The sequence below is a fragment of the Rhinoderma darwinii genome, chromosome 2 (assembly GCF_050947455.1).
Source record: "Rhinoderma darwinii isolate aRhiDar2 chromosome 2, aRhiDar2.hap1, whole genome shotgun sequence".
Classification (NCBI taxonomy): domain Eukaryota; kingdom Metazoa; phylum Chordata; class Amphibia; order Anura; family Rhinodermatidae; genus Rhinoderma; species Rhinoderma darwinii.
In genome coordinates this window covers 21314150-21333057 of record NC_134688.1, presented here as the reverse complement: position 1 = coordinate 21333057, position 18908 = coordinate 21314150, and positions in this window count along the sequence as shown.

Here is an 18908-nt window from a genome sequence, read left to right as displayed (position 1 = left end):
GTACTCCGCACAGCTTACATATACCCTGATGTACTCCGCACAGCTTACATATACCCTGATGTACTCCGCACAGCTTACATATACCCTGATGTACTCCGCACAGATTACATATACCCTGATGTACTCCGCACAGATTACATATACCCTGATGTACTCCACACAGATTACATATACCCTAATGTACTCCGCACAGCTTACATATACCCTGATGTACTCCGCACAGCTTACATATACCCTGATGTACTCTGCACAGATTACATATACCCTGATGTACTCCTCACAGTTTACATATACCCTGATGTACTCCGCCCAGTTTACATATACCCTGATGTACTCTGCACAGATTACATATACCCTGATGTACTCCGCACAGATTACATATACCCTGATGTACTCCGCACAGCTTACATATACCCTGATGTACTCCGCACAGCTTACATATACACTGATGTACTCCGCACAGCTTACATATACACTGATGTACTCCGCACAGATTACATATACCCTGATGTACTCCGCACAGTTTACATATACCCTGATGTACTCCGCACAGCTTACATACACCCTGATGTACTCCGCACATATTACATATACCCTGAAGTACTCCGCACAGTTTACATATACCCTGATGTACTCCGCACAGATTACATATACCCTGATGTTCTCCGCACAGATTACATATACCCCTGATGTACTCCGCACAGCTTACATATACCCTGATGTACTCCGCACAGATTACATATACCCTGATGTTCTCCACACAGATTACATATACCCCTGACGTACTCCGCACAGCCTACATATACCACCACATTATAAACGAAAATACCAGCAAAACTCAAACAAAGCTACCAAGCAAAATCCATGCTCAAAATGGCGGTCTTTCCCTTCTTAGCCCTACAGTGTGCCCAAACAGCAATTTATGGCCACAAGTAAGGCATTACCATACCCGGGAGAACCCGCTTAACAATTTATGGGGTAAGATTCTCTAGGGGCCACAACATCTTGTTCGGTGAATGGGCAGATCAGTGGAGAAATTGCAATTTTCACTTTGCACCATCCACTGCGTATTCATTTCTGAAAAACACCTGTGATGTCTAAATTCTCACTACACCCCTTGATAAATGCCTTTAGGGGTGGAGTTTCTAAAACGGGGTCACTTTTGTTTGGTACATCAGGGGTTTTGCAAATGCAACATGGCGTCCGCAAACCATTCCAGCAAAATCTACGCTCCAAAAGATAAATACCGCTCCTTTTCTTCTGAATGCTCCCATATATGTAAACAGCTGATTATAACCACATATGGGGTGTTACCGGATTCGGGAGAAATTACTTTACAAATGTTGGGGTGCTTTTTCTTCTCTATTCCTTGTAAAAATGAAAAATGTGTATCTAAAACTACATCTTGTTGGAAAAAAAAATTATTTTTCATTTTCATAGCTTAATTCTAATTAATTCAGCAAAAAACCTTTGGGATAAAATTTTTCACTATACCCGTAGATGATTCCTCAGGGGGTGCAGTTTCCCAAATGGAGTCAATTTTGGGGTGTTTCCACTGTACTAGTACTACAGGGGCTCAGCAAATGTGACATGGCGCCCAGACACTATCCAAAATCCAAATGGTGCTAGTTCCATTCTGAGCCCTACCGTGTGTCCAAACAGCCGTTTATTACCACATGTGGGGTATTGTTTTACTCGGGAGAAGTTGCTTTACAAATTTTACGGTGCTTTTTCTCCTTCAGTCCTTGTGGAAATGAAAAAAAAATACCTAAACCTACATTTTATTTGAAAAAATGTAGATTTTCATTTTTACGGCCTACTTCCAATAAGTTCTGTAAAACACCTGTGGGGTCAAACTGCTCTCTGTACTCCTAGATAATTTCCTCATGGGGTGTAGTTTCCAAAATGGGGTCACTTGTTGGGGGTTTCCACTGTTTTGTCCCCTCAGAAGCTCTGCAAATGCGACATGGCCTCCGCAAACCATTCCTGCTAAATTTGAGTTCCAAAAGTCAAATAGCGCTCTTTCCCTTCTCAGCCTCGCTGTGTGTCCAAACAGCCGTTTATTTCCACATGTGGGATATTGTTTTACTCGGGAGAAATTTCTTTACAAATTTTATGGTGCTTTTTCTCCTTTAGTCCTTGTGGAAATGAAAAAAAAATTTGCTAAACCTACATTTTATTTGAAAAAATGTAGATTTTCATTTTCATGGCCTAGTTCCAAAAATTTTTGCAAAAAAACTGGCCGGTCAAAATGCTTGCTACACCCCTAGATAAATTCCTCGAGGGGTATAGTTTCCAAAATGGGGTCACTTGTTGGGGGTTTCCACTGTTTTGTCCCCTAGGGGGCTTTGCAAATGTGACATGGCCTCCGCAAACCATTCCTGCTAAATTTGAGCTCCAAGAGCCAAATGGCGCTCTTTCCCTTCTAAGCCCTGCCGTGTGTCCAAACAACCGTTTATTACCACATGTGGGGTATTGTTTCACTCGGGAGAAATTGCTCTACAAATGTTGTGGTGCTTTTTCTACTTTAGTTCTTTTGGAAATGAAAAAAAATTAGCTAAACCTACATTTTATTTGAAAAAATTTAGATTTTCATTTTCATGGCCTAGTTCCAAAAATTTTTGCAAAAAAACTGGCCGGTCAAAATGCTTGCTATACCCCTAGATAAATTCCTCGAGGGGTGTAGTTTCCCAAATGGGGTCACTTTTGGGGGGTTTCCACTGTTTTAGTTCCACAAGACCTGTTCAAAGCTGACATGGTGCCTAAAATATATTCTAATAAAAAGGAGACCCAAAATCCACTAGGTGCTACTTTTGCTTCTGAGGCCGGTGCTTTAGTCCAGTAGCACACTAGGGCCATATGTGGGATATTTCCTAAAACTGCAGAACCTGGGCAATAAATATTGAGTTGCATTTCTCGGGTAAAACATTCTGTGTTACAAAAAAAATGGATTAAAAATGAATTTCTGGAAAAAAATAATGAACTTTGTAAATTTCACCTCTACTTTGCCTTAATTCCTGCGCAATGTCTAAAGGGTTAAGAAACTTTCTGAATGCTGTTTTGAATACTTTGAGGGGTGCAGTTTTTAAAATGGGGTGACTTATTGGGGGTTTCTAATATCTAAGGACCTCAAAGTCACTTCACAACTCAACTGGCCCGTGAAAAAATAGCATTTTGAAATTTTCTTGAAAATGTGAGAAATTGCTGCTAAAGTTCTAAGCCTTGTAACGTCCTAGAAAAATAAAATGATGTTCAAAAAACGATGCCAATCTAAAGTAGACACATGGGGATGTTAGTTAGCAACATTTTTTGTGTGGTATAACTGCCTGTCCTACAAGCAGATACATTTAAATTGAGAAAAAAGCAAATTTTTGCAATTTTTCGCTACATTTTGGTGTTTTTCACAATTAAATACTGAATGTATCGGGCAAATTTTGCCAGTAACATAAAGTCCAATGTGTCACGAGAAAACAATCTCAGAATCACTTGGATAGGTAAAAGCATTCCGGAGTTATTACCACATAAAGTGAAACATGTCAGATTTGAAAAATGAGGCTCTGTCAGGAAGGTCAAAAGCGGCCAAAGAGGGAAGGGGTTAAACCCTGTTCTGCCGCTGTGTTGAGGCTGAATTCCGACCATGAAAAGGGTTACATGGTCGGGTATTTACGGAAACAGCTCAGCGAATTACGTTGTTTCTGTAACTCCCGACCATGTAATCAGTAAGTGGCCGGGAAAAAAAATAATTTTGAAGCTGAAAATTAAGCTTCTATGGGTATGTTCATACGGCCGAAAAATCTGAAGGAGAATGCCTCCAAACATCTGCCCATTGATTGCAATGGGAAAAACGACGTTCTGTTCCGAGGGGCCGTTTTTTTGCGCGGCTGTTTTGAAAAAAACGGCCGTGAAAAAGAAGTGCATGTCACTTCTTGGGACGTTTTTGGAGCCATTTTTCATTGACTCTATTGAAAACAGCTCCAAAAACGGCCGTACAAAACGCAGCGAAAAACGCAAGTTGCTCAAAAAACTTCTGAAAATCAGGAGTTGTTTTCCCTTGAATACAGCTCCGTATTTTCAGATGTTTTTGAGTTTGCGTGTGAACATACCCTTTTAAGGAGCTTCTTTTGAGCCGTTTTTCATAGTGTTCAATGGAAAATCAGCTCCAAAAAACGCCTCAATAAGTGACACGCTACTTCTTTTTATGGAGCGTTTTTTTACGCTCCGGTTTTTAAAACAGCGGCGTAAAAAGACTCCTCATATGAACTACATGCTGTTTTTCCAATTGATTTCAATGGGCAGATGTTTGTAGGCGTTCAGGTTCCGTTTTTTCAGGCGTTTTTCGAGGCGTAAGCGCCCCGAAATAAGATTGAAACCACTGCGTGTCAACATACCCTCACTATTATCGGGCTTTCAGTGTTTGACAAGGAGTAAAAGCAATAATTTTTTTTTACGTTTAAAATATTTTTTTTAATCACATAGAAGAAACCTAAAATAGAATCCATATTTCTGCCGCAGCCCTTTGAAAACCGTTGATTGGCAGGAGTCAGACCCCCCATCAGATATTGCGCACACACACAGCACTGCTACATACAGACACACACTCAGCACTGCTACATACAGACACACACTCAGCTCTACTGCACACACACACACACACACACTGAGCTCTCTATACACACACACACACTCAGATCTGCTGCACGCACAAACACACTCAGCTCTGCTACATACAGACACACATAGTGCTGCACACACACACACACACACACACACACACACACACATATGGGGGCTGCCTTTTTTTTTTCATCTCTGTATGTGTCAATTAATGACACATACAGAGATGGAATACGGCACATACAACCCCATAGAGAATGCGAACGAGAGCCGGTCCATTCTCTGAAGCGTGCGCCGCTCCCACACAGACCAAAACGAAGCTCATTCGCAGAGTGAAATCCGGCGCCATATTCATGTGGACCGGAAGCCGCTGCCGGACAGTAAGATGACGACTTCCGGCCGCAGCTTCCGGCCATATGTTCAAGGAAGCGAAGGCGCAAGGAATAGGAGCGGAGGCGGCAGCAGGAACAGGTAATTTATGTTCGTGTATGTGATGTGTGTTTTACGTTCGTGTTTGTTTGTGTTATACTGTCTGCTGAGCCCTGTATCTAATCCTCCTACACTGTGCAGTCGCTCAGAAAATGGCGGCACACAGTGTAGGAGGTTTGAAGATTCAAACCTTTCCTTCTCCTGGTACTAGCCAGAATAAGAGAGGGGGGATTGTGTGAGGACACTAGAGGAGAGTGTGTCCACCCCAAATTTGCAGCATAAATCAATGAGGTTGCGTTACCACATTTACCATGCTGCAATTTTGGGAACTGCTCCCTCTAGTGGCCAGCACGTGGAAATGGTGAGGAAAAAGACCAAAATTGGACCTATAACGGCGCTGCTAAGATGAAGTTTAAAACATCGAAGTATATAAATAAATATGTTTTATTAACAGATAGGCTACGCGTTACGACATCGAACTGACTCTTATAGGCGAGCTTATACCTCACCTTTGTTTTTTTCTTTTAAACATTATTTTATCTGCACTATGGTGGCGCCGTGCATTTTTTTCTTTTTCTCCCCTACAGATTAGCACATGGAAATGTTATAAATGAGAATCTAATTTATAATATTTCCTGACTTGTAAAAAAATTAAAACAATGTGTAATCACTTAAATAATAATTGTTGTAAAAAAAAAAAAAATTTAAAAAAATTTCTAGCGACACATTCCCTTTACGATTGAAGTATAAAACACCAGTGTTAATAAGTGGTGTGCCCCCGCTGGGTATAACACGCTCAACCTATGGTTGCATACTTTTCCACCCAAAAATAACGGCCAGGTTTCGCGCATATTTATATGCGCTAGTTTTGTGGCACAGATCGCGGCAAGAAAAAAAACAAATACATTAGTATTGCAGTATATTGTACCAGCGATATATATATTGTATATTGTACCATTTATTAGTAAAAAAAAAAGTTTAATAAAATTAGTAGTGAAAAAATTAATAAATATTAAAAGTTAAAAAAAAAAAACATTTCCGATTTTTCCTCTAAAGTAATGTAAAAAATAAGAAAAAGAAAGAAAATTGGTATCGCTGCGTCCGTAAAAAGTCTGAACTATTACGATACAGCGATATTAAATGCGCACGGTGAACGCTGTAAAAAATCAAAAATTTAAAACACAAAAATCGCTGTTTTTTGGTCACCTTAGCGTGCAAAAAAGTTTTAATAAAAAGTGATCAAAAAGTTTTACGTACCGAAAAATGGTACCAATAACAACTACAGCTCGTCTTGCAAAAAATAAGCCCTCACACCGCTCAATCCACTTTGCGATTTTTGCGGCGTAAACGCTGTGATTACGCCTCAAAGGTCGAAATGCTTTGCTTTCTGTTGCGGGTTTTGCAACCCTATTGAATTCAATGGAGAAAACCCGCAACGGAAAATTAATAAAAACACAGTATGAATTGACATGCTGCGGAATTAAATTCCGCACCGCAGGTCAAGTTCTTAGCGTTTACGCTGCGGTTTTTTTCTGCAGCGTGGCCATGAGATTTACTAAATCTTTGCTGGTACTGTAAACGTGGATTTTCCGCAGCATTTACGCCAAGTGGGAACCCGGCCTTAAAGTTTTTTTAATGTTCCAAAAAAATTTAAATAATTAAAAGTTTAAAAAACAAACAAACATTTTCCCTTAAAGCGTAACTAAACGTTCGATCAACTTTTTATTGTCTAGCAGCTTGTGCAATATAAATATGTTTTGTAATATACTTTATTAATGAATTTGGGCTCCTTTTTGTGTTATATGTGTTTTAAATGGCCACTCTGACACTTTTCTACCACATTTTATTTCTTGTATTTCTCCTGTTGCTAGCAGAAATCTGTACACCGTGTGAATATATCAGTGAATATATCAGTGGCCCCATCCTGACGTCAGGAAGGTCTCTCTGCCTCTATACACTACCTGCAGCAGCAGAGCACATGGAAGAGACTGTGATGAGCTCTGCTGCTGTACGGACTATAGTGTGTGTGAGAGGCGCTTCAGTAGCAGAAGCGCAGGTCTGGCTCCCCCTCCCTGTCCCCTCTTCCTCCTGTCCACTGTACTGTAAGGCCTCATTCACACGGCAGGGTTTCCCGGCCGGGTGCCGGCCGTTCATAAATCGGCCGGCTCCCGGCTGCATTAGGAATAATAGACCCCTAATGGGGCTATTCACACAACCGATTTTTTTGACGGCCGGGAAAACCGCCCGTCAAAAAATAGGACATGCTCTATTTTCGCCCGGGTACCCGGCCGCCCGGCTCCCATAGAAGTCTATGGGGCCGGGTAATACCCGGCTATCACCGGGATGTGTCCCGAGTGACGGCCGGATTTTCCGGCTCTTGCGCTCTATCTCCTCCTCCTCACAGCGCAGAGTGCATGTGAGGAGGAGGAGTTGATGGCATCGCTGTACACGGTGTGGCAGGGCCGGGGTGTACAGCAGGTGGAAGGGAGCGCTGCGCTGGCTCCCTTCTCCTGCTTGTTTTAAAAGCGCCCTGGCCCGGCGACACCTTTGATGGCGCCGCTAGCAGCTGCAGCAGCTGCTGCTGCGGCTGCTACTACTGTAGCAACGCCACTATAGCAGAGCGGGGAGGTATCTCCCCGCTCTGCTATGTGCTAGCCGCACTTTAGCTCCTTGAAGGAGCGGAATCCCCGTGTGTTCGGGGATTCCGCTCCTGGACAGAGCGCTTGATGTCTCTGTCCATATCTGGGCAGTGACATCAGGGGAAACTCCTGAAGCGGAATCCCTGAACACATGGGGATTCCCCTTCAGGAGTTGCCGCTGATGTCACTGTCCGGATCTGCCCGGCCCGGCACGGATGCATAACTTTATGCAAACCGGCCGGGCAGAATGGCCGATTTTACCGGCCGGCACTCGGGCTCGGACGCGACCCGGTCGTGTGAATCCTGCCTAACTGGCCCCCTCGCCACACTAACGCTGACTGGGCTGTACTAAGGAGGAGGAGCCAGGATAATCACACTGCCGCACTCCGCGCTGTGTCAGGCTGGTGATGGACTTGCATGCACTGCTGTTCTCTTACTTCCCAGTCATTAGGATGAATTTTCTGTGCGCACTGGTCTCTGTGCCTGGGTGATTCTCCCCCCTTCGCTCCGGCAAAGAGTCTCAGGACACTGTAATCTGAGCTGCTAATTAGCATCAGATAAGACTAGGACTGCTCCGTCCGTCTTCGTCGTCCCCCCCCCCCCCCCCCCCCCCGCAAGCACCCTGCCGTCCTGTCTTCTCTTCCCTGCACTTGCCAGTGACAAAGAAAAACTACAGGGGGGGGGGGGGCTGTATGGCGTTCCCTACAGGGGGGGCTGTATGGCGCTATCTACAGGGGGGGCTGTATGGCGTTATCTACAGGGGGGCTGTATGGCGCTGTCTACAGGGGGGGCTGTATGGCGCTATCTACAGGGGGGGCTGTATGGCGTTATCTACAGGGGGGACTGTATGGAGTTATCTACAGGGGGGACTGTATGGAGTTATCTACAGGGGGGGCTGTATGGCGCTAACGCCTGTAGGGAACGCCATGCAGTCGTCGTCCCCCTGTAGGGAACACCATGCAGTCGTCGTCCCCCTGTAGGGAACGCCATACAGTCCCCCCCCCTGTAGGGAACGCCATACAGTCATCGTCCCCCTGTAGGGAACGCCATACAGTCGTCGTCCCCCTGTAGGGAACGCCATACAGTCGTCGTCCCCCTGTAGGGAACGCCATACAGTCAGCCCCCCTGTAGGGAACGCCATACAGCCCCCCCTGTAGGGAACGCTATACAGCCCCCCCTGTAGGGAACGCCATGCAGCGTGCCCAACCCCCCAAAAAAATGTGACCTACAGTGTGTCCTACAAAAGACATGTATCCCCTCTCCACAGGATATCCACAGGATAGGGGATACATGTGTGATCGCTGGCAGCGATAGGGAGAACGGGGGACTAAAAGTCCCCTGAAGTTCTCCATGACTAACCTCTGACTTCCGGCGTCTGCGCAGCTCAATAAAAATGAAAGGAGCGCTGGTCACGCATGCGCACAAGCACGACCGGCGCTCCATTCATTTCTACGGAGCTGCCGACACAGACCCCGGAAGTCCGAGGTTTGTGATGGAGAACTTCAGGCGACTTTCAGTCTCCCGATCTCCCTATCAATGCCAGCGATCACACATGTATCCCCTATCCTGTGGATAGGGGATACATGTCTTTTGTTTAATGGCAGAGCGGGGAGATACCTCCCTGCTCTGCCGTAGTGTTCAGTGGCGTAGCGCTGTAGCAGCCATAGCGGCTGGTAGCGGAGCCTCCGGCCATGGCTACGGCTACGGCGGTAGTTACGCCACTGCTCACAGTATTGTAGCTCAGCGCACGCTCACAGTATTGTAGCTCAGCGCACGCTCACAGTATTGTAGCTCAGCGCACGCTCACAGTATTGTAGCTCAGCGCACGCTCACAGTATTGTAGCTAAGCGCAAGCTCACAGTATTGTAGCTCAGCGCAAGCTCACAGTATTGTAGCTCAGCGCACGCTCACAGTATTGTAGCTCAGCGCACGCTCACAGTATTGTAGCTCAGCGCAAGCTCACAGTATTGTAGCTCAGCGCACGCTCACAGAATTGTATCTCAGCGCACGCTCACAGTATTGTAGCTCAGCGCACGCTCACAGTATTGTAGCTCAGCGCACGCTCACAGTATTGTAGCTCAGCGCACGCTCACAGTATTGTAGCTCAGCGCAAGCTCACAGTATTGTAGCTCAGCGCACGCTCACAGTATTGTAGCTCAGCGCACGCTCACAGTATTGTAGCTCAGCGCACGCTCACAGTATTGTAGCTCAGCGCACGCTCACAGTTTTGTTGCTCTGCGCAAGCTCACAGTATTGTAGCTCAGCGCACGCTCACAGTATTGTAGCTCAGCGCACGCTCACAGTATTGTAGCTCAGCGCAAGCTCACAGCATTGTAGTTATCACTTCAGAGTTCACTGCCCATGAAAGATACAGACAAATCGTAACATCACACACAGTAAGACACGCCCCCAGCAACCGGCCAGAATCAGGAAGTGTGAGAAAATAGATGTGGACGGTTTCACAAGAAAAAAAGATGCAAAAAAGGTACTTTGAAGTGAAAAAAATTGCTAAGAGTAATGAAGTCACATAGAGGGACATAATAGCAGTTTAATTTTTTTTTTTTTGCAAAAGTTTAGCTACGCTTTAAGCAATGTTATCTCCTTCCCGCTTTGGCCACTTTTGACCTACCTGACCGAGCCTCATTTTTCAAATCTGACATGTTTCACTATATGTGGTAATAACTTCGGAATGCTTTTACCTATCCAAGCGATTCTGAGATTGTTATCTCATGACACATTGGACTTTATGTTACTGGCAAAATTTGCTCGATACGTTCAGTATTTAATTGTAAAAAACACAAAAATTTAGCGAAAAATTGCAAAAATTTGCATTTTTCTCAATTTAAATGTATCTGCTTGTAACACAGGCAGTTATACCACACATAATAGTCACTAACTAACATCCCCCACATGTCTACTTTAGATTGCCATCGTTTTTTGAACGTCCTTTTATTTTTCTAGGATGTTACAAGGCTTAGAACTTTAGCAGCAATTTCTCACATTTTCAAGAAAATTTCAAAAGGCCATTTTTACAGGGGCCAGTTCAGTTGTGAAGTGACTTTGAGGGCCTTATATATTTGAAACCCCCAATAAGTCACCCCATTTTAAAAACGTCACCACTGAAAGTATTCAAAACAGCATTTAGAAAGTTTCTTAACCCTTTAGACGTTTCATAGGAATTAAAGCAAAGTAGAGGTGAAATTTACAAATGTCATATTTTTTTGCAGAAATAAATTTTTAATCCATTTTTTTTGTAACACAGAAAGTTTTACCAGAGAAATGCAACTCAATATATATTGCCCAGGTTCTGCAGTTTTAGGAAATATCCCACATGTGGCCCTAGCGTGCTACTGGACCTAAGCACCGGCCTTAGAAGCAAAGGAGCACCTAGAGGATTTTGGGGCCTTATTTTTCTTAGAATATATTATAGGCACCATGTCAGGTTTGAAGGGCTCTTGCGGTGCCAAAACAGTGGAAATCCCCCAAATGTGACCCCGTTTGAGAAACGACACACCTCAAGGAAATGATCTAGGGGTATAGTGAGCATTTTGACCGCACAGGTTTTTTTACAGAAATTATTGGAACTAGGCCGTGAAAATTAAAAGCTACATTTTTTCAACGAAAATGTAGGTTTAGCGATATTTTGCCCTAATTTCTACAAGGACTGAAGTAGAAAAAGCTCCACAACATTTGTAAAGCAATTTCTCCCGAGTAAAACAACACCCCACATGTGGTAATAAATGGCTGTTTGGACACACGGCAGGGCTGAGAAGGGAAAGAGCGCCATTTGACTTTTGGAGTTCACATTTAGCAGGAATGTTTTGCGGAGGCCATGTCACGTTTGCAAAGCCCCTGATGGGACAAAACAGTGGAAAACCCCCACAGGTGACCCCATTTTGGAAACTACACCCATTGAGGAAATTATCTAGGGGTATAGTGAGAGTTTTGACCCCACAGTTTTTTTGCAGAAATTATTGGAATTAGGCCCTGAAAATGAAAATCTTAATTTTTTCAAAGAAAATGTAGGTTTAGCAATTTTTTTTCTCATTTCTAAAAGGACTGAAGGAGAAAAATCTCCACAACATTTGTAAAGCAATTTCTCCCGAGTAAAACAACACCCCACATGTGGTAATAAATGGCTGTTTGGACACACGGCAGGGCTGAGAAGGGAAAGAGCGCCATTTGGCTTTTGGAGTTCACATTTAGCAGGAATGGTTTGCGGAGGCCATGTCACGTTTGCAAAGCCCCTGATGGGACAAAACAGTGGAAAACCCCCACAGGTGACCCCATTTTGGAAACTACACCCATTGAGGAAATTATCTAGGGGTATAGTGAGAGTTTTGACCCCACAGTTTTTTTGCAGAAATTATTGGAATTAGGCCCTGAAAATGAAAATCTTAATTTTTTCAAAGAAAATGTAGGTTTAGCTAATTTTTTTCTCATTTCTACAAGGACTGAAGGAGAAAAATCTCCACAACATTTGTAAAGCAATTTCTCCCGAGTAAAACAACACCCCACATGTGGTAATAAATGGCTGTTTGGACACACGGCAGGGCTCAGAAGGGAAAGAGCGCCATTTGGCTTTTGGAGATCACATTTAGCAGGAATGGTTTGCGGAGGCCATGTCACGTTTGCAAATCACCTGAGGGGACAAAACAATGAAAACGCCCAAAAAGTGACCCCATTTAGGAAACTACACCCCTTGAGGAATTCATCTAGGGGTGTAGTGAGCATTTTGACCCCACAGGTGTTTCATACATTTTATTAGAATTGGGCAGTGAAAATAAAAAAAAATATTTTTCTTCAATAAGACGTAGCTTTAGCTCAAAATTTTTCAATTTCTCAACAAAGAAAAAAAGAACCCCAACATTTCTCAAGCAATTTCTCCAGAGTACGGCAATACCCGATATGTGGTCATAAACTGCTGTTTGGGCACACGGCAGGGCTCAGAACAGAAGGAGCAGCATTTGGCTTTTGGAGTGCAGATTTTGCTGGATTGGTTTCTGGGCGCCTGTGGGACCAAAACAGTGGAAACCCCACAGAAGTGACCACTATTTGGAAACGACACCCCTCAATGCATACACCTGGGGGCTTAGTGGGCATGTTAACCCTGCAGGTGTTTGGCAGAAATTAGTGTGCAATCGATGTTGCAGAGTGAAAATTTGATTTTTTTCCATAGATATGCCAATATGTGGTGCCCGGCTTGTGCCACCATAACAAGACAGCTCTCTAATTATTATGCAGTGTTTCCCGGTTTTAGAATCACCCTACATGTGGCCCTAATCTTTTGACTGGACATTCGACCAGGCTCAGGAGTGAAAGCGTACCATGTAAAATTGAGGCCTAATTTGGCGATTTACAAAGTATTGGTTCACAATTGCAGGGCTCAGATGTGAAATAATAAAAATAAAGTGACCCCATTTTGGAAACTGCACCCCTCAAGGCATTTGTTAAGGGGTGTAGTGAGTATTTTCACCCCACAGGTCTTTTCCATAAATGATTGCGCTGCGGATGGTGCAAAGTAAAAATTTATATTTTTCCATATATATGCCATTTCAGTGGCAAATATGTCGTGCCCAGCTTATGCCACTGGAGACACACACCCCAAAAATTGTTAAAAGGGTTCTCCCGGGTATGACGATGCCATATATGTGGAAGGAAACTGCTGTTTGGGCACACTGTGGGGTTCAGAGCGGAGGGAGCGCCATTTGGCTTTTGGAGCGTGGATTTTGCTTGGTAGTAGATTTGTTTTAGTATTGCTTGTGTTTCCGTTTATAATGTGGGGCATATGTAAGCTGGGCAGGGTACATCAGGGGCATAGTCAGGTGGTATAATAATGGGTTAAAAAACAATAAAATAATTCATAGATGTGTGTTACGCTGTGAAGGAATCCTTAATGCACAGGCCGTTGTCGCACTGATAAATGTCCTTTCTTATTCCCCTTTTGGTCCACACTCGGCACCTTTGCAGTTTGGGGAACTTTGCTGGGAAGTGTTGTCCTGGTATTATACGGGCACCGTCGCTTCAAGCAGATATGTTTGGCCCCTTCTTGGTTCCCTAATTTTAGAGCCTTGATAAATCGCATCTTGAAACAGAAGAAATGTTCCCCTCGTGCCGCACAACTGCATATTTTTTATTTCCCGACTTATTGGAGCCTTAAAGAGGCTCTGTCACCAGATTTTGCAACCCCTATCTGCTATTGCAGCAGATCGGCGCTGCAATGTAGATTACAGTAACGTTTTTATTTTTAAAAAACGAGCATTTTTGGCCAAGTTATGACCATTTTTGTATTTATGCAAATGAGGCTTGCAAAAGTCCAAGTGGGCGTGTTTAAAGTAAAAGTCCAAGTGGGCGTGTATTATGTGTGTACATCGGGGCGTTTTTACTTCTTTTACTAGCTGGGCGTTCTGACGAGAAGTATCATCCACTTCTCTTCAGAACGCCCAGCTTCTGACAGATCACGCTGTGACGTCACTTCCCCAGGTCCTGCATCGTGTCAGACGAGCGAGGACACATCGGCACCAGAGGCTTCAGTTGATTCTGCAGCAGCATCGGCGTTAGCAGGTAAGTCGATGTAGCTACTTACCTGCAAACGCTGATGCTGCTGCAGAATCAACTGTAGCCTCTGGTGCCGATGTGGCCGTCACGATGCAGGACCTGTGAGTGACGTCACAGGTCTGCACTGTCAGAAGCTGGGCGTTCTGAAGAGAAGTGGATGATACTTCTCGTCAGAACGCCCAGCTAGTAAAAGTAGTAAAAACGCCCCAATGTACGCACATAATACACGCCCACTTGGACTTTTACTTTTAAACACACCCACTTGGACTTTTGCAAGCCTCATTTGCATAACTACAAAAATGGTCATAACTTGGCCAAAAATGCTCGTTTTTAAAAAATAAAAACGTTACTGTAATCTACATTGCAGCGCCGATCTGCTGCAATAGCAGATAGGGGTTGCAAAATCTGGTGACAGAGCCTCTTTAACTAATTTTATTTTTTCATAGACGTAGCAGTATGAGGGCTGGTTGTTGTGGGACGAGCTGTAGTTATTATTGGTACCATTTTGGGGTACATGCGACTTTTTCATCACTTATTATCCTATTTTTTGAGAGGCCAGATAACCAAAAAACAGCAATTCTGCATACTTTTTTGTACAGCGTTCACCATGCGTTATAAATTACATGTTACCTTTATTCTGCGGGTCAGTACGATTCCGGCGATACCTAATTTATAGGACTTTTTTATGTTTTACAACTTTTTGAAACAATAAAATTACTTTTGTAAAAAGAATGTATTTTTTCTGTCGCCAAGTTGTGAAACAGTAACTTTTTCGTCGATGGAGGTGTATGAGGGCTTATTTTTTGCAAGACGAGTTATAGTTTTTATAGGTACCATTTTTGGATACGTGAGACTTTTTGATCACTTTTTATTCCAATATTTGTAGGGCAAAGTGACCAAAAAACAGAAACTCTGGTAAAGTTTTTTACGTTTTTTTTTACGCTGTTCCCCGCGTGCAATAAATAATATAAAATGTTTATAGCTCAGGCCGTTACGGTAGCGGCGATACCAAATACGTATGGTTTATTATTATTTTTTTCAATAATAAAGGACTTGATTAGGGAACAGGGGGATTGTGTTTTATTTTATTACTTGAAACTTTTATTATGTTTTCAAACTTTTACTTTTTTCACTTTTTTTTTTTACAATTTTTTCAAGTCCCACTAGGAGACTTGAAGGTCCAACTGTCTGATTTTTTTTTTTTCTAAAACATTGCACTACCTACGTAGTGCAATGTATTAGATCTGTCAGTTATTCACTGACAGCAAGCCAATTAGGCTTCACCTCCTGGTGGGGCCTAATCGGCTTCCGTAATGACAGAGCAGGAGACCATTGTGTCTCCTGTTGCCATAGCAGCAGTCGCCAGTCCTGATTGCCTGTCAGGGCTGGCAATCTGCTAGTAACCGCTAAGATGCAGCGATCGCTTTCGATCACTGAATCAAAGGAGTTTATGGCAGGGAACGAAGCTAGCTCCGGTTCCTGCCGTTACAGATGGATGTCAGCTGTAACATACATCTGACATCCACCACTGATGACGCCGACTCAGCTCCTGAAATTGCCGGGGTTCCGATGAGCTGCAAACACCTTAAATGCAGCGATCGCGTTTGAGCGCTGCATTTAAGGGGTTAATGGCGTGGATCGAAGCTAATTTCGGTCCCCACCATTACAGCAGGATGACAGCTCTAATACACCGCTGACATGCGGCGATGATGGCACCGGCTCAGCTTCTGAGCCGGTGCCACACTTTTGGTGTATGGATAAGGCAAAATGCGGGAAGCACTAGCTTTCCATGGCGTACCCATGCGTCAAATGTCGGGAAGGGGTTAATCAAAATAAAAGTTAACATAACTGGTATCGCCGTGTCCGTACAAGTCCAAACTACCCCAATATAGCGCTGTTTAACCTGCTCAGTGAACGCCGTGAAAAACAAAAAAAAAACATCATATAAAACACGCAAATTGCTATTTTTTTGGTCAACTACGCCGTCAAAATGGAATAAAAAGTGCTCAAAAAGTCAATTGTACCCAAAATGGTATCAGCCCGCCCCACAAAAAAATAAGCCCTCATACCACTCAATTGACGGAAAAATAAAAAAAAGTTATGGCTCTCCGAATGTGTCGACACAAAACAATTTTTTTTAAGCACAAGTGGTAAAACATAAAACAAAACATATAAATTTGGTATCGCTGTAATCAGCTCCCCCGGTAGAATAAGGTGAACATGTCGTTTTCACCACCTGACGGACGCCGTAAAAACAAAATCCCCCAAAAGATGGTGTAATCGCTGTTTTTTGCCCATTTCACCCCACAAATAAGTTTTTTCAGCTTCCCAGTACATTGTGCGGTACAATAAATGGTGCCATGAAAAACTACAACTTGTCCCACAAAAACAAGCCCTCATATGGCTATGTCATCGGAAAAAAAAAGTTATGGCTTTTGGAAGGTGGGGAGGAAAAAACGAAAAAACAAAGATTGGACGTGTTAAAAAAAAAAATACATAAAAAACACGTCAAAATAAACGCATGTACCGTTAACTCGTTAGTGACCACCAATACGCCTTTTCACGGCAGCCACTAACGGGCTTTATTCTGATGCAATAGCCTTTTTACGTCGCGGCATCAGGATAAGTAAACAGAGCAGGGAGCCGTTAAATCTCCCTGCTCTCGGCTGCTAGTGGCAGCTGAGGGCTGGGGGCGTCCCTGCTCTGCCGGGTGAGATCGATATTAGTATCGATCTCACCCGTTTAACCCCTCAGATGCGGTGCTCAATAGCGAGCACGCGTCTGAGTGGTTTTGGAGAGAGGGAGGGAGCTCCCTCTCATCCCACTGACACCCGGCGATAAGATTGCCGAGTGTCTGTCTCTGATGGCAGCCGGGGGCCTAATAAAGGCCCCCAGGTCTGCCTGGAGTGAATGCCTGCTAGATCATGCCAAAGGCATGGCCTAGAAGATGCCTGTCCGTGTTAAATGGACAGGCATTAATACACTGCAATACAGAAGTATTGCAGTGTATTATAAATGCGATCGGAGAATCGCATATTATAGTCCCCTAATGGGACTAGTAAATCAGTTAAAAAAAAAAGTTGAACAAAGTTAAAGAGGCTCTGTCACCAGATTTTGCAGCCCCTATCTGCTATTGCAGCAGATCGGCGCTGCAATGTAGATTACAGTAACGTTTTTATTTTTAAAAAACAAGCATTTTTGGCCAAGTTATGACCATTTTTGTATTTATGCAAATGAGGCTTGCAAAAGTCCAAGTGGGTGTGTTGAAAAGTAAAAGTACAAGTGGGCGTGTATTATGTGCGTACATCGGGGCGTGTTTACTACTTTTACTAGCTGGGCGTTCTGAAGAGAAGTATCATCCACTTCTCTTCAGAACGCCCAGCTTCTGGCAGATCACGCTGTGACGTCACTTCCCCAGGTCCTGCATCGTGTCAGACGAGCGAGGACACATCGGCACCAGAGGCTTCAGTTGATTCTGCAGCAGCATCGGCATTTGCAGGTAAGTCGATGTAGCTACTTACCTGCAAACGCTGATGCTGCTGCAGAATCAACTGTAGCCTCTGGTGCCGATGTGTCCGACACGATGCAGGACCTGGGGCAGGAAGTGAGTGACGTCACAGCGTGATCTCTCGAGAACACGGCTGTGTCTGCACTGCCAGAAGCTGGGCGTTCTGAAGAGAAGTGGATGATACTTCTCGTCAGAACGCCCAGCTAGTAAAAGTAGTAAACACGCCCCGATGTACGCACCTAATACACGCCCACTTGTACTTTTACTGTAAACACACCCACTTGGACTTTTGCAAGCCTCATTTGCATAAATACAAAAATGGTCATAACTTGGCCAAAAATGCTCGTTTTTTAAAAATAAAAACGTTACTGTAATCTACATTGCAGCGCCTATCTGCTGCAATAGCAGATAGGGGCTGCAAAATCTGGTGACAGAGCCTCTTTAACTTAAAAAAAAATGAAAAACCCACTTTTTCTCCTTACAAACTGCTTTATTATTAAAAAACAAAATAAAGTAAAAAAGTTACGCATATTTGGTATCGCCGCGTCCATAACGACCGCAACTATAAAGCTATTACATTATTTAACCCGCACGGTGAACATTGTAAAGAATTAAATAAAAAACAATGGAAAAATTGCTGTTTTCTGTGAATCCCGCTTTAAAAAAAATGTGATAAAAAGTGATCAAAAAGTCGTATCGACTCCAAAATGGTACCAATAAAAACTACAAGTCATCCCGCAAAAAAAAAAAAAAAAAAAAAAAAGCCCTCATGCAACTGCATCGGCGGAACAATAAAAACGTTACGGCTCTTCAAATATGGAGACACAAAAACAAATAATTTTGAAAAAAAAGTGTTTTTTACTGTGTAAAAGTAGTAAAACATACAAAAACTATACAAATTTGGTATCGTTGCAATCTTAACAACCCGCTGAATAATGTTATTGTGTTATTTATACCACACGGTAAACGGCGTAGATTTAAGACGTAAAAAAGCGTGGTAAAATTTGTTTTTTTTCTATTCCCCCCCCAAAAAAAAGTTAATAAAAGTTAATCAATAAATTCTATGTCCCCCAAAATGGTGCTATTAAAAAATACAACTTGTCCCACAAAAAATAAAAAAGTTATAGCTCTTGGAATGCGACGATGGAAAAACGTAAAAA